Genomic DNA, 13,312 nt, shown 5'->3' on the forward strand with positions numbered 1-13,312 from the left:
TTTTGTCCTTTATTGCAGTTACTTATCAAAGCGGTTGGGCCAAAAGCTCGACTATTTCGCAGAAGCAGTACTTCAATCACTAAGAAATGTAATCCCCAATTCTGCCATGATTATGTCCACTTTTTGCATTGTCGCAGTGCGGTATATTATACAGGTAATTAAAGAGTACCTGTTTTCTCGTTGTTACTGTTGTTGCATTCCATGGTCTCATTATTCATATGAAATAAGTTGTAAATACTAAGCAATGCTATAATGAAAGAATATGTCCTTTTTTCCTTTATTACAGTTACTTATCACAGCGGTTGAGCCAAAAGCTCGACCATTTCGCGGAAGCAGTACTTCAATCACTAATAAACGTAATCCCCACTTTGCCAAGATTGTGTCCACATCTTGCATTGTCGCAGTGCGGTATATTATACAGGTAATTAAAGAGTACCTGTTTTCTCGTTGTTACTGTCGTTGCATTCCATGGTCTCATTATTCATATGAAATAAGTTGTAAATACTAAGCAATGCTATAATGAAATATATCCTTTTTTCCTTTATTGCAGTTACTTATCACAGCGGTTGGGCCATAAGCTCGACCATTTCGCAGAAGCAGTACTTCAATCACTAATAAACGTAATCCCCAATTATGCCAAGATTATGTCCACATCTTGCATTGTCACAGTGCAGTTTATTATACAGGTAATTAAAGAGTTTACCTGTGTTCCCGTCGTTACTGTTGTTGCATTCCCAAGCCTCGTTACTCATTGGAAATAAGCTGTAAATACTAAGCAATGCTGTAATGAAATAATATGCCCTTTTTCGTTTATTGCAGTTACTTATTACAGCGGTTGGGCCAAAAGCTCGACCATTTCGCAGAAGCAGTACTTCAATCACTAATAAACGTAATCCCCACTTCTGCCAAGATTATGTCCACATCTTGCATTGTCACAGTGCGGTTTATTACACAGGTAATTAATGAGTGTACCTGTTGTCTCGTGACTGTTATTGCATTCCAAAGTCTCATTATTCATAGTCAATCCGTTGTAAATACTAAGCAATCCTATAATGAAATATGTCCTTTTTTCCTTTATTGCAGTTACTTATCACAGCGGTTGGGCCAAAAGCTCAACCATTTCGCAGAAGCAGTACTTCAATCACTCATAAACGTAATCCCCGCTTCTGCCAAGATTTTGCCCACATCTTGCATTGTTACACTGCGGTTTATTATACAGGTAATTAAATAATTTACCTGTTTTCTCGTTACTGTCGTTGCATTCCAAGGTCTTATTCATAGGAAATAAGTTGTAAATACTAAGCAATGCTATAATGAAATATGTCCTTTTTTCCTTTATTGCAGTTACTTATCACAGCAGTTGGGCCAAAAGCTCAACCATTTCACAGTAGCAGTACTTCAGTCACTCATAAACGTAATCCCCACTTCTGCCAAGAATATGTCCACATCTTGCATTGTCACACTGTGGTTCATTAAACAGGTAATTAAATAATTTAGCTGTTTTCTCGTTACTGTCGTTGCATTTCAAGGTCTTATTCATAGGAAATAAGTTGTAAATACTAAGCAATGCTATAATGAAATATGTCCTTTTTTCCTTTATTGCAGTTGCTTATCGCAGCGGTTGGGCCAAAAGCTCAACCATTTCGCAGAAGCAGTACTTCAATCACTCATAAACGTAATCCCCACTTCTGCCAAGATTATGTCCACATCTTGCATTGTCACACTGCGGTTGATTATACAGGTAATTCAAGAGTTTACCTGTTTTCTCTTTGTTACTGTTGTTGCATCCCACGGTCTTATTATTCATAGGAAATAAGTTGTAAATACTAAGCGACGCTATAATGAAATATGCCTTTTCCTTTATTGCAGTTACTTATCACAGCAAAAGCTAGACCATTTCGCAGAATCAGTATTTGGATCACTAATAAACGTAATCCCCACTTATGCGAAGATTGTGTCCACATCTTGCATTGTCACAATGCAGTTTATTATACAGGTAATTAAAGAGTTTACCTGTTTTCTCGTTGTTACTGTTGTTGCATTCCAAGGTCTTATTCATAGGAAATAAGTTGTAAATACTAAGCAATGCTATAATGAAATATGTCCTTTTGTCCTTTATTGCAGTTACTTATCAAAGCGGTTGGGCCAAAAGCTTGACCATTTGGCAGAAGCAGTACTTCAATCACTAATATACGTAATCCCCACTTATGCCAAGATTATGCCCACATCTTGCATTGTCACAGTGCAGTTTATTATACAGATAATTAAAGAGTGTACCTATTTTCTCGTTACTGTATTTGCATTCCAAGGTCTTATTCTTCGTAGGAAATAAGTTGCTAATACTAAGCAATGCTATAATGAAATAATGTTTTTTTCTATATTGCAGTTATCACAGCGGTTGGGCCAAAAGCTTGAACATTTCGCAGAAGCAGTACTTCAATCACTAATAAACGTAATCCCCACTTCTGCCAAGATTTTGCCCACATCTTGCATTGTCACACTGTGGTTTCCAATACAGGTAGTTAAATAATTTACCTGTTTTCTCGTTACTGTCGTTGCATTCCAAGGTCTTATTCATAGGAAATAAGTTGTAAATACTAAGCAATGCTATAATGAAATATGTCCTTTTTCCTTTATTGCAGTTACTTATCACAGCGGTTGGGCCAAAAACTCAACCATTTCGCAGAAGCAGTATTTCAATCACTAATAAACGTAATCCCCGCTTCTGCCAAGATTTTGCCCACATCTTGCATTGTCACACTGCGGTTTATTATACAGGTAATTAAATAATTTCCTTTTTTCTCGTTACTGTCGTTGCATTCCAAGGCCTTATTCATAGGAAATAAGCTGTAAATACTAAGCAATGCTATAATGAAATATGCATTTTCCTTTATTGCAGTTACTTATCACAGCGGTTGGGCCAAAAGCTAGACCATTTCGCAGAAGCAGTATTTCGATCACCAATTACCGTAATCCCCACTTATGCCAAAATTATGTCCACATCTTGCATTGTCACAATGCAGTTTATTATACAGGTAATTAAAGAGTTTACCTGTTTTCTCGTTGCTACTGTTGTTGCATTCCAAAGCCTCATTATTCATAGGAAATAAGTTGCAAATACTAAGCAATGCTGTAATGAAATAATATGCCCTTTTTCCTTTATTGCAGTTACTTATCACAGCGGTTGGGCCAAAAGCTCAACCATTTCGCAGAAGCAGTACTTCAATGACTTAAACGTAATCCCCGCCTCTGCCAAGATTTTGCCCACATCTTGCATTGTCACACTGCGGTTTATTATACAGGTAATTAAATAATTTACCTGTTTTCTCGTTACTGTCGTTGCATTCCATGGTCTTATTCATAGGAAATATGTTGTAAATACTAAGCAATGCTATAATGAAATATGTCGTTTTTTCCTTTATTGCAGGTACTTATCACAGCGGTTGGGCCAAAAGCTCAACCATTTCGCAGAAGCAGTACTTCAATCACTAATAAACGTAATCCCCGCTTCTGCCAAGATTTTGCCCACATCTTGCATTGTCACACTGCGGTTTATTATAGAGGTAATTAAATAATTTACCTGTTTTCTCGTTACTGTCGTTGCATTCCAAGGTCTTATTCATAGGAAATAAGTTGTAAATACTAAGCAATGCTATAATGAAATATGTCCTTTTTTCCTTCATTGCAGTTACTGATCACACAACCATTTCGCAGAAGCAATACTTCAATCACTCATAAACGTAATCCCCACTTCTGCCAAGATTATGTCCACATCTTGCATTGTCACAGTGCGGTTTATAATACAGGTAATTAATGAGTGTACCTGTTTTCTCGCTGTTACTGTTGTTGCATTCCAAGGCCTCATTATTCATAGGAAATAAGTTGTAAATGCTAAGCAATGCTATGATGAAATAATATGTCCTTTTTTCCTTTATTGCAGTTACTTATCAAAGTGGTTGGGCCAAAAGCTCGAACATTTCGCAGAAGCAGTACTTCAATCACTAATAAACGTAATCCCCGCTTCTGCCAAGGTTTTGCCCACATCTTGCATTGTCACACTGCGGTTCATTATACAGGCAATTAAATAATTTACCTGTTTTCTCGTTACTGTCGTTGCCTTCCAAGGTCTTATTCATAGGAAATAAGTTGTAAATACTAAGCAATGCTATAATGAAATATGTCCTTTTTTCCTTTATTGCAGTTACTTATCACAGCGGTTGGGCCAAAAACTCAACCATTTCGCAGAAGCAGTACTTCAATCACTCATAAACGTAATCCCCACTTCTGCCAAGATTATGTCCACATCTTGCATTGTCACACTGCGGTTCATTATACAGGTAATTAAAGAGTTTACCTGTTTTCTCTTTGTTACTGTTGTTGCATCCCAAGGTCTTATTATTCATAGGAAATAAGTTGTAAATACTGTCACGTTCCTTGTGTGTGCTACGAGGGTCCGCGTTCGACGGCGCGGCGTAGACGGAGCCCCGAGGGGCGACGAAAGCACTCAGGGGAAAACAATTGAGCTGGAAGAGAGGAGAACGGCGACAGCCGGTCTTGTTTTGGAAACAGCCAGCAGGCATGTTTCTACTGTATATGGCTGCAAGCAACTTGAGTGGGATTGCTTTCGGGCCTGCCTCCGTGGACCGCACAGAGACGACCCAGGTGACAGCGGCATCATCAATTACCGAGCCATACTCGTTGAGAGTGAACGACCAGAACGAAGGGGTTTAAGCACAACCGGACCCCCTTTCATGTTTCTACTGTATATGGCTGCAAGCAACTTGAGTGAGATCGCTTTCGGGCCTGCCGCCGTGGACCGCACGGAGACGACCCAGGTGACAGCGGCATCATCAATTACCCAGCCATACTCGTTGAGAGTGAACGACCAGAACGATGGGGTTTAAGCACAACCGGACCCCCTTTCCATAGTGTCGGCATGAGTCTAACGCCGCCGCCGCCGCCGCCGCGGGGAGACGGGCGTTATCTTCCCCAATTGCCATGGCCGTCCCGGGGACAAAGGGGCCTCGTTTCGGCGGGCCTGGCCCCGTGGCAAGACGGCGGGCATCATCAATCAACCCTTCCGAGCACATCCCAGTACAAGGGACCACTTTCCCGGCCTTTTAGTGACCACGCGTTCCGGCCTTGAGTGGCGAGTGTCATTTGATGGAGAACGGAGGTCGGTGACCCGCAGGAACCGTCAACCAGCCAGAGCGCGCCTTACCACAGCCGACGCTACCTCGACGACAACCTTCTTTCCCTCGGACAGAACACGTGAGGGGGGCGAGACCATAAGTGCGGTGGTGTGTTTGTGCGCCCAAGTGAAAGCCCTAGCCTCCCCCCCCCACTCCGGCGTGAGCGTCCTCACCCTAGGGAGTGTGGGGATAAGATGACATAAAAATCGACAAGGAGCACGGAAGAGGGACGCTCAGGACAGCATCGTTCGCCAAGGGAGCCTTCAGCGCTGAAGCCCGACGGCGTGCAGCTTCTGCCAGCAACCGTTCGAGCTCAACTCCGGAGCCCCTCCATCGTCCCCATGAAGTCGTCGGCACGTAAGCTCGGACGCCCCTGCCTCTGATGTATAATCATAATCATGTGTAATTATTGAATATATCTGTTTGTTTAAACTGAGCCATACAGTGTCTCATTGCCTCTCCGTCCCGTGTGGACCTGCGCATTATGGGGGGGTCATCACACTGGTGTCAGAAGTGGGGTTTCAAAAGCAAATGTCCTCTGAATGCTGCGACATTCATGACTTCAAAATTGTAATCAAAAGGGAATCACGGGACTGATTGTGGGACTTTTACCCCCATTTGAGAGGCTTGAGGCACCGGAGGGCTTGAGTGAAAAAAAAATGTCTGTATCTGAGGGAGCTCCCACTCCACAGCCGTCGCTCGGAGCAAGCATGCTGGCATTAGGAAGAGATAAGACAGGGGTTCCAATCTGCGATTTCTTTTCCATGCTAGAAGAGATTGGGAAAATGGGGGGATGGTCCGATGCTCAAATGCTGGGAATGGCGAGGTGTAAGATGGCAGGAGCTGCTCATGATTTTGCATGGCGAGACGAAAAAGTAAAATCCACAAAATCATTTGCTGAATTTAAGAAGCTCGCGTTTGAGCATTTCGACACTGAACCACGTCACGTGCGGGTACAGAGGTTCCGTGACGCCGGACAGATGGTAGGGGAGTTCGTGCGAACGTTTGCGTCGCGGCTTCAGCGCCTAGCACGCGATACGTTAAGCAGGGAGGAGGAAGGGAACCAGCTAAGGAAGAAATACGCGGAGGATCTACTTAAATAGGAAATGACCGCTTTGTTCGTGGCTGGTCTGCAAGACCCCGTGCGCCGGTTCGTGCTCTCGCGCAAGCCGAGCAATTTCGACCAAGCCGTGGCGGCCGCATTGGATGAGGAACGAAATGAGGCGTTAACGACAGCCGCAGCGAGAGTACGCGTCATAGAGAGAGCGGTGCTCAACCCTGAGGTTGCTCTCTTGACAGAGCGGTTAGATCGCTTAGAACAGCTGCTATCTCAGCAGGTGAAACGCCAGGTTGAAGAGCGCGCTCAACAGCGCCCATTCGCGGGAAACCGGAGACCGCCACAAAGCTACAGGCGCGGTATGCGAGATTTTGAAGAAATGGTATGCTTCGCTTGCCAGGGTCGCGGACACATCGCCAGGTTCTGCCAAAACGTGCGCCGTGGGGAGCCACAAAGAGAAGCAGGCGAGACACGCCCTAAGCAAGTCTACAGCGGGGCTCCAGATACCGAGACAAAAAACTAGATAGTCTTCCCCATCCTGAGGAGCGTGGGCAGGGAGCAGTGGATGATGAGGTGGTGGTGGTTTGTGTGGCCGACGAGGCATGCCCTGTTGTGCGTTGCAAGTTAAATGGTTGTTGCATGGAATTGTTGATAGATACGGGGTCAAAGGTGACATTGCTTAAGGAGAGCAGTTTTAACACGCTTCGAAGGAAGGGGGACCGCGAGGTGTTGGAAGCGTCTGGTGGTATGGCAACCAAATTTGTAGGCATAACGGGGGATCCTCTTGGCATAAGTGGACTCCACCGGTTACACTTCTCTCTCGGCGGAATTGCATTGGAGCACCCCTGCTACGTATGCCCGGACACGGTGTCTCTGCCTAACGGAGTGTCAGGTATATTAGGGCAGGATTTTTTGAGAAAAGGGAAGGTAGTTGTCTCATTCTCTGAGGAAGAGGTTAATGCAGGCGGCTCAAAAGTTCCGTTTTTGAACAGGAGAGGGGCTGAGATTCGCATTACCGATATTGACACCCGTCAAACAGTGGGATCATTGGAGAAGGTATATTCGCGGGTTGCCGTCCGGCTGGTCGAGGAGGCGGTCGTCCTTCCTTGGTCGGAGCACATTTTGTACGCGTTTGTGCCTTCAGATGTAGAGAGCGGCGCCGTGGGAGTGCTTGAGCCGGTCGACTCTCTCAGCAATGGCCTGAAGGCAGCCGCGTGCCTCGTGACAGTTAATGACGCCCACAGAGTGCCCCTACGGGTGGTTAACTGTAGCCAGCAGCCACTGAGCCTTCCCAAGAACAAAACATTGGCTTTCTTCACCTCTGCGATAGAGAAACGTGAGCCCACCGATACGGTACTCGCAACTGTAGAGCATGCTAGTCCTTCGGCTGCTCCAAAGGTGTCGTTCGATCTTTCTCACGTAAACTCCAGGGAGAGGGAGGCTCTGGCTGGTTTGCTGAACGACTACTCGGAGGTATTCGCCGCGTCCAACCTGGATTTGGGCTGCTGTGGCGTTATAAAGCACAGGATAGAAACCGGCACTTCATCGCCCGTTTACCAGCGTGCGTACAGGATTCCTTACTCCCAACGTGAGGAGATGGAGCGGCAGGTGCAGGACCTGATTGATCGCGGCATTGTCGAACACTCACACCCTGGGGAGCACCAGCACTATTGGTGGAAAAGCCAGATGGCTCGTATCGATATGTAGTGGACTACCGCAAACTAAATGCCGTAACTCGCATCGATCCATACCCCATCCCCAATATACAGGAGACGCTTTCTCAGCTGGGCTCTGCCAGGTACTTCACGGTAGTGGACATGGCGGCGGGATTCTGGCAGATAGCAATGGATCCGGCAGATGCCGAGAAAACGGCATTCAACACGCCCTCAGGGCACTATGAATGGAAAAGAATGCCGATGGGTCTGGCCAACAGCCCTGCTGTCTGGCAGAGAACCGCTGATGTTATCCTGGCAGGTCTTCTGGGGAGGCTGTGCTCCGTGTATATAGATGACATAATCATATACAGTGACAGTTTTTAGAACCATTTGCGCGATATTGAGCAGGTTTTGGTGCGACTAAGAGGAGCGGGTCTCAAGCGGAAGCCCTCTAAGTGCCAATTCCTCAAAAACGAGGTGAAATACCTCGGGCACGTTGTTTCAGCTGACGGCGTGCGATCGGACCCTGAGAAACTAAGGTGTGTCACGGATTTTCCATCCCCGACTAGCGTCCGCCAGGTCCGACAGTTTCTCGGCCTGATCGGTTACTACCGAAGGCACATAGAGGAGTTCGCCAAGCTCGCTAAGCCGCTCACCGCCTTAAAGGCCAAAAATGTCGCCTTTCGCTGGGACGAAAACGCGGAGGATGCTTTTGGGGCCCTGAAAAGGAAGCTAATGAGTGCACCGCTGTTGCGCCACCCGGATTTTAATTTGCCCTTCGTTATGGCCACAGATGCGTCAAAGTTCGCAGTTGGTGCCGTACTATCTCAGGTTATCGAGGGCAAAGAACATCCCGTTGCTTTTGCTAGCCGACAGCTGAGCCCCACAGAGCAAAAGTACGGAGCTACGGAAAGGGAGTGCCTCATCGTTGTCTGGGCAGTAAAGCACTTCAGATGCTATCTTTACGGCCGCAAATTCAAGCTAGTCACAGACTGCCATCCTCTGAAATGGGTGATGAGTGTCAGGGACCCTAGCTTGCGACTCGCTAGATGGAATCTACACGTGCAGGAATACTGCTTTGAAGTTGAGCACAAGTCAGGAAAGACACATCTGAATTCTGATGCACTCAGCCGCACAGCTGCCGTGGCAGCTATAGATCAGTGTCTCCGTAGTCAACCCCGCCGAATTACGCACAGAGCAGTGCAAAGATCCTGACCTGAAGCGAATAATCGAAAGCTTAGAGGGCGCACCGTCTCACCCCGAACAGCTAGGTTATTTCATTGGCAAATACGGCACCCTGTGTCGGCGCACGAGGCCAACCAGGAAAGGGAGACCAGAGAAAACCGCTTGGGAGAGAGTCGTCATTTCTCGGTCGTGGACAGAAAGGGTTCTTCGCGCGTTTCACGATGCGCCATGCGCCAGTCATTTTGGCGTAGCGAAGACACGCAGGCGTGTGGAGCGTTTGTACTTTTGGAGTGGCATGCGACAGGATGTTAGAGACTACTGTGCGAAGTGTCATTCCTGTCTCGAAAGAAAAACACCCAAGGGACGAAGACCAGCTCCAATTCAGCCGTTCCCTGAGGTATCGGCTTCCTTCGAGCGGACAGGTATGGACATAATGGGCCCATTGCCCACGACCACTTCCGGAAACAAGTACATTTTAGTATTTGTCGATCACCTTTCAAAATACGCGGAAGTGGTAGCACTCCCAGATCAGAAGGCAGACACGGTTGCAAGAGCATTTGTCGAACAGATCGTGCTCCGACATGGACCCCCGAGGCAACTCTTGACAGATCGGGGAACGAACTTCGTGTCGCAGCTAATGAGGAGAGTTTGCGAGCTGCTTAAGATCGCTAAGAAGCAGACAACACCGTACCATCCGGCTTGCAACGGCGCGGTGGAGCGACTGAACCAAACCGTGGCCGGGTTCCTGTCGCATTTTGTTTCGCGCGACCAGCGGGACTGGGACTTGTGGCTCCCGTATGCAATGTTTGCCTACAATTCCGCAGCACACGAGAGCACGGGCAAATCGCCATTCTTTCTTCTCTACGGCCGAGACCCGGACCAGCCTAGTGAAGTGCCAGAGGGCCCCCGTCCTGTCCCATATGCTTCACTGGACGACTATAAGGTTGACCTAGAATCACGCTTGCAAGTGGCGAGGGACATCGCAAAGGAGGCCTTAAAGAAAGCGGCGAAGCGCAGGAAGGAGGTGCACGATCGCAGTGCTAGAGACGCGCAGTTTGATGTGGGGGACAGCGTGTACATTGAAAACTGCCAAAGGCAGATTGGGCTAGCTCGTAAGTTCCAGACGAAGTGGAGAGGACCGTGCGAGGTTGTCGAGAAGCTTTCTCCGGTAAACTTCAGAGTCCGAGACGTGAACCGGCGCTTGATAAGGATACACGCAAATCGCCTCAAGTCGGCACCGGTTCAGTATTCACGAAATGAGGAAAGGGAAAGCGCGGATTTTGATGGGGACAGAAGTGAAGCGGAGCGCGCAGATAGTTCGCAAGAAACGCCCTCTCCTGCATTTGTTCGGCAGGCGCCAGAGGTGACGGCCGGAATGCCACCGGATTTACTTCATGCATTGCTAGAAGAAGAAGAAGCGCGCGAGGTTGCCGCGCAGATAACGCCAGGAGAGGCTCCTGCCACGAGCCCTCGCGACTCCCAAAGCAGACAAAGGGTCACAGACTTACTTAGTATGACTCATGAAGGCCGATATCCGCTGCGAAATCGGAAAGCTAAGTCGGACTAATGGCGTAAACAGAGCGGAGTTGTGAACTGGTTAGAATTGTGTAATGCCGCAGCTCATAACATTGCTATATGCGTATGTGTTAAGTTATCGGAGTTGGTAGTTAAACCTTTCTGTCATTAACTAACACCTTCACAGGAGAGCATGCGGAGCGCATGCAGAACCTGCCCTACTTCCTTTCGTTATCTATATTTTTGTCTGTGCCGTGATCGTGCTAGAAGTGGGAGCTCCTTTGTAACTGTGGTAAATTTATTTCGTCCAGTTTGGACTAGAAAGGAGAGACTTGGGTGCTGAGTTTCATGTTTATCTGTAAAAGAAGATCAGTGCTGCCCCTGGAGACGCCAGTTATGTCAGCTGAGGCATATGGTGTTGTGCAGTGGTGTTGAGTGCAGCGAAAAGTGTTTTGTCGGACGCACTGTGCGAGGCGATTCAGAAAGATAAGGGGAGCTGCATGGACTCAAATTTTCGGAGAACATTCTTCTGGAGGGTGAGCGAGTGTGACGTTCCTTGTGTGTGCTACGAGGGTCCGCGTTCGACGGCGCGGCGTAGACGGAGCCCCCAGTGGCGGCGAAAGCACTCAAGGGAAAACAATTCAGCTGGAAGAGAGGAGAACGGCGACAGCCGGTCTCGTGTTGGAAACGGCCAGCAGACATGTTTCTACTGTATATGGCTGCAAGCAACTTGAGTGGGATTGCTTTCGGGCCTGCCGCCGTGGACCGCACAGAGACGACCCAGGTGACAGCGGCATCATTAATTACCGAGCCATACTCGTTGAGAGTGAACGACCAGAACGAAGGGGTTTAAGCACAACCGGACCCCCTTTCATGTTTCTACTGTATGTGGCTGCAAGCAACTTGAGTGAGATTGCTTTCGGGCCTGCCGCCGTGGACCGCACGGAGACGACCCAGGTGACAGCGGCATCATCAATTACCGAGCCATACTCGTTGAGAGTGAACGACCAGAACGAAGGGGTTTAAGCACAACCGGACCCCCTTTCCATAGTGTCGGCACGAGTCGAACGCCGCCGCCGCCGCGGGGAGACGGGCGTTATCTTCCCCAATTGCCCTGGCCGTCCCGGGGACAAAGGAGCCTCGTTTCGGCGGGCCTGGCCCCGTGGTAAGACGGCGGGCATCATCAATCAACCCTTCCGAGCACATCCCAGGACAAGGGACCACTTTCTCGGCCTTTTAGTGACCTCGCGTTCCGGCCGTGAGTGGCGAGTGTCATTTGATGGAGAACGGAGGTCGGTGACCCGCGGGAACGGTCAACCAGCCAGAGCGCGCCTTACCACAACCGACGCTACCTCGACGACAACCTTCTTTCCCTCGGACTCAACACGTGAGGGGGGCGAGACCATAAGTGCGGTGGTGTGTTTGTGCGCCCAAGTGAAAGCCCTAGCCCCCCCCCCTCACTCCGGCGTGGGCGTCCTCACCCTAGGGAGTGTGGGGATAAGAGGATATAAAAATCGACAAGGAGCACGGAAGAGGGACGCTCAGGACGACATCGTTCGCCAAGGGAGCCTTCAGCGCCGAAGCCCGACGGCGTGCAGCTTCTGCCAGCGACCGTTCGAGCTCAACTCCGGAGCCCCGCCATCGTCCCCATTAAGTCATCGGCACGTAAGCTCGGACGCCCCAGCCTCTGATGTATAATCATAATCATGTGTAATTATTGAATATATCTGTTTGTTTAAACTGAGCCATGCAGTGTCTCATTGCCTCTCCGTCCCGTGTGGACCTGCGCATTATGGGGGGTCATCACAATACTAAGCGACGCTATAATGAAATATGCCTTTTCCTTTATTGCAGTTACTTATCACAGCGGTTGGGCCAAAAGCTAGACCATTTCGCAGAAGCAGTATTTCGATCACTAATAAACGTAATCCCCACTTATGCGAAGATTGTGTCCACATCTTGCATTGTCACAATGCAGTTTATTATACAGGTAATTAAAGAGTTTACCTGTTTTCTCGTTGTTACTGTTGTTGCATTCCAAGGTCTTATTCATAGGAAATAAGTTGTAAATACTAAGCAATGCTATAATGAAATATGTCCTTTTGTCCTTTATTGCAGTTACTTATCAAAGCGGTTGTGCCAAAAGCTTGACCATTTCGCTGAAGCAGGAAGTAATCCCCACTTCTGCCAAGATTATGTCCACATCTTGCATTGCCACAGTGCGGTTCATTATACAGGTAATTAAAGAGTTTACCTGTTTTCTCTTTGTTACTGTTGTTCCATCCCAAGATCTTATTATTCATAGGAAATAAGTTGTAAATATTAAGCGATGCTATAATGAAATATGCCTTTTCCTTTATTGATATTACTTATCACAGCGGTTTGGCCAAAAGCTCGACCATTTCGCAGAAGCAGTATTTCGATCACTAATAACCATAATCCCCACTTATGCCAAGATTACGTCCACATCTTGCATTGTCACAATGCAGTTTATTATACAGGTATTTAAAGAGTTTACCTGTTTTCTCGTTGCTACTGTTGTTGCATTCCAAGGTATTATTATTCATAGGAAATAAGTTGAAAATACTAAGCAATGCTATAACGAAATATGCCCTTTTGTCCTTTATTGGAGTTACTTTATTTCAGCGCTTGGGCCAAAAGATCAACCATTTCGCAGAAGCAGTACTTCAATCACTCATAAACGTAAT

This window comes from Amblyomma americanum, chromosome 7 (genome assembly GCF_052857255.1).
Source record: "Amblyomma americanum isolate KBUSLIRL-KWMA chromosome 7, ASM5285725v1, whole genome shotgun sequence".
NCBI lineage: Eukaryota > Metazoa > Arthropoda > Arachnida > Ixodida > Ixodidae > Amblyomma > Amblyomma americanum.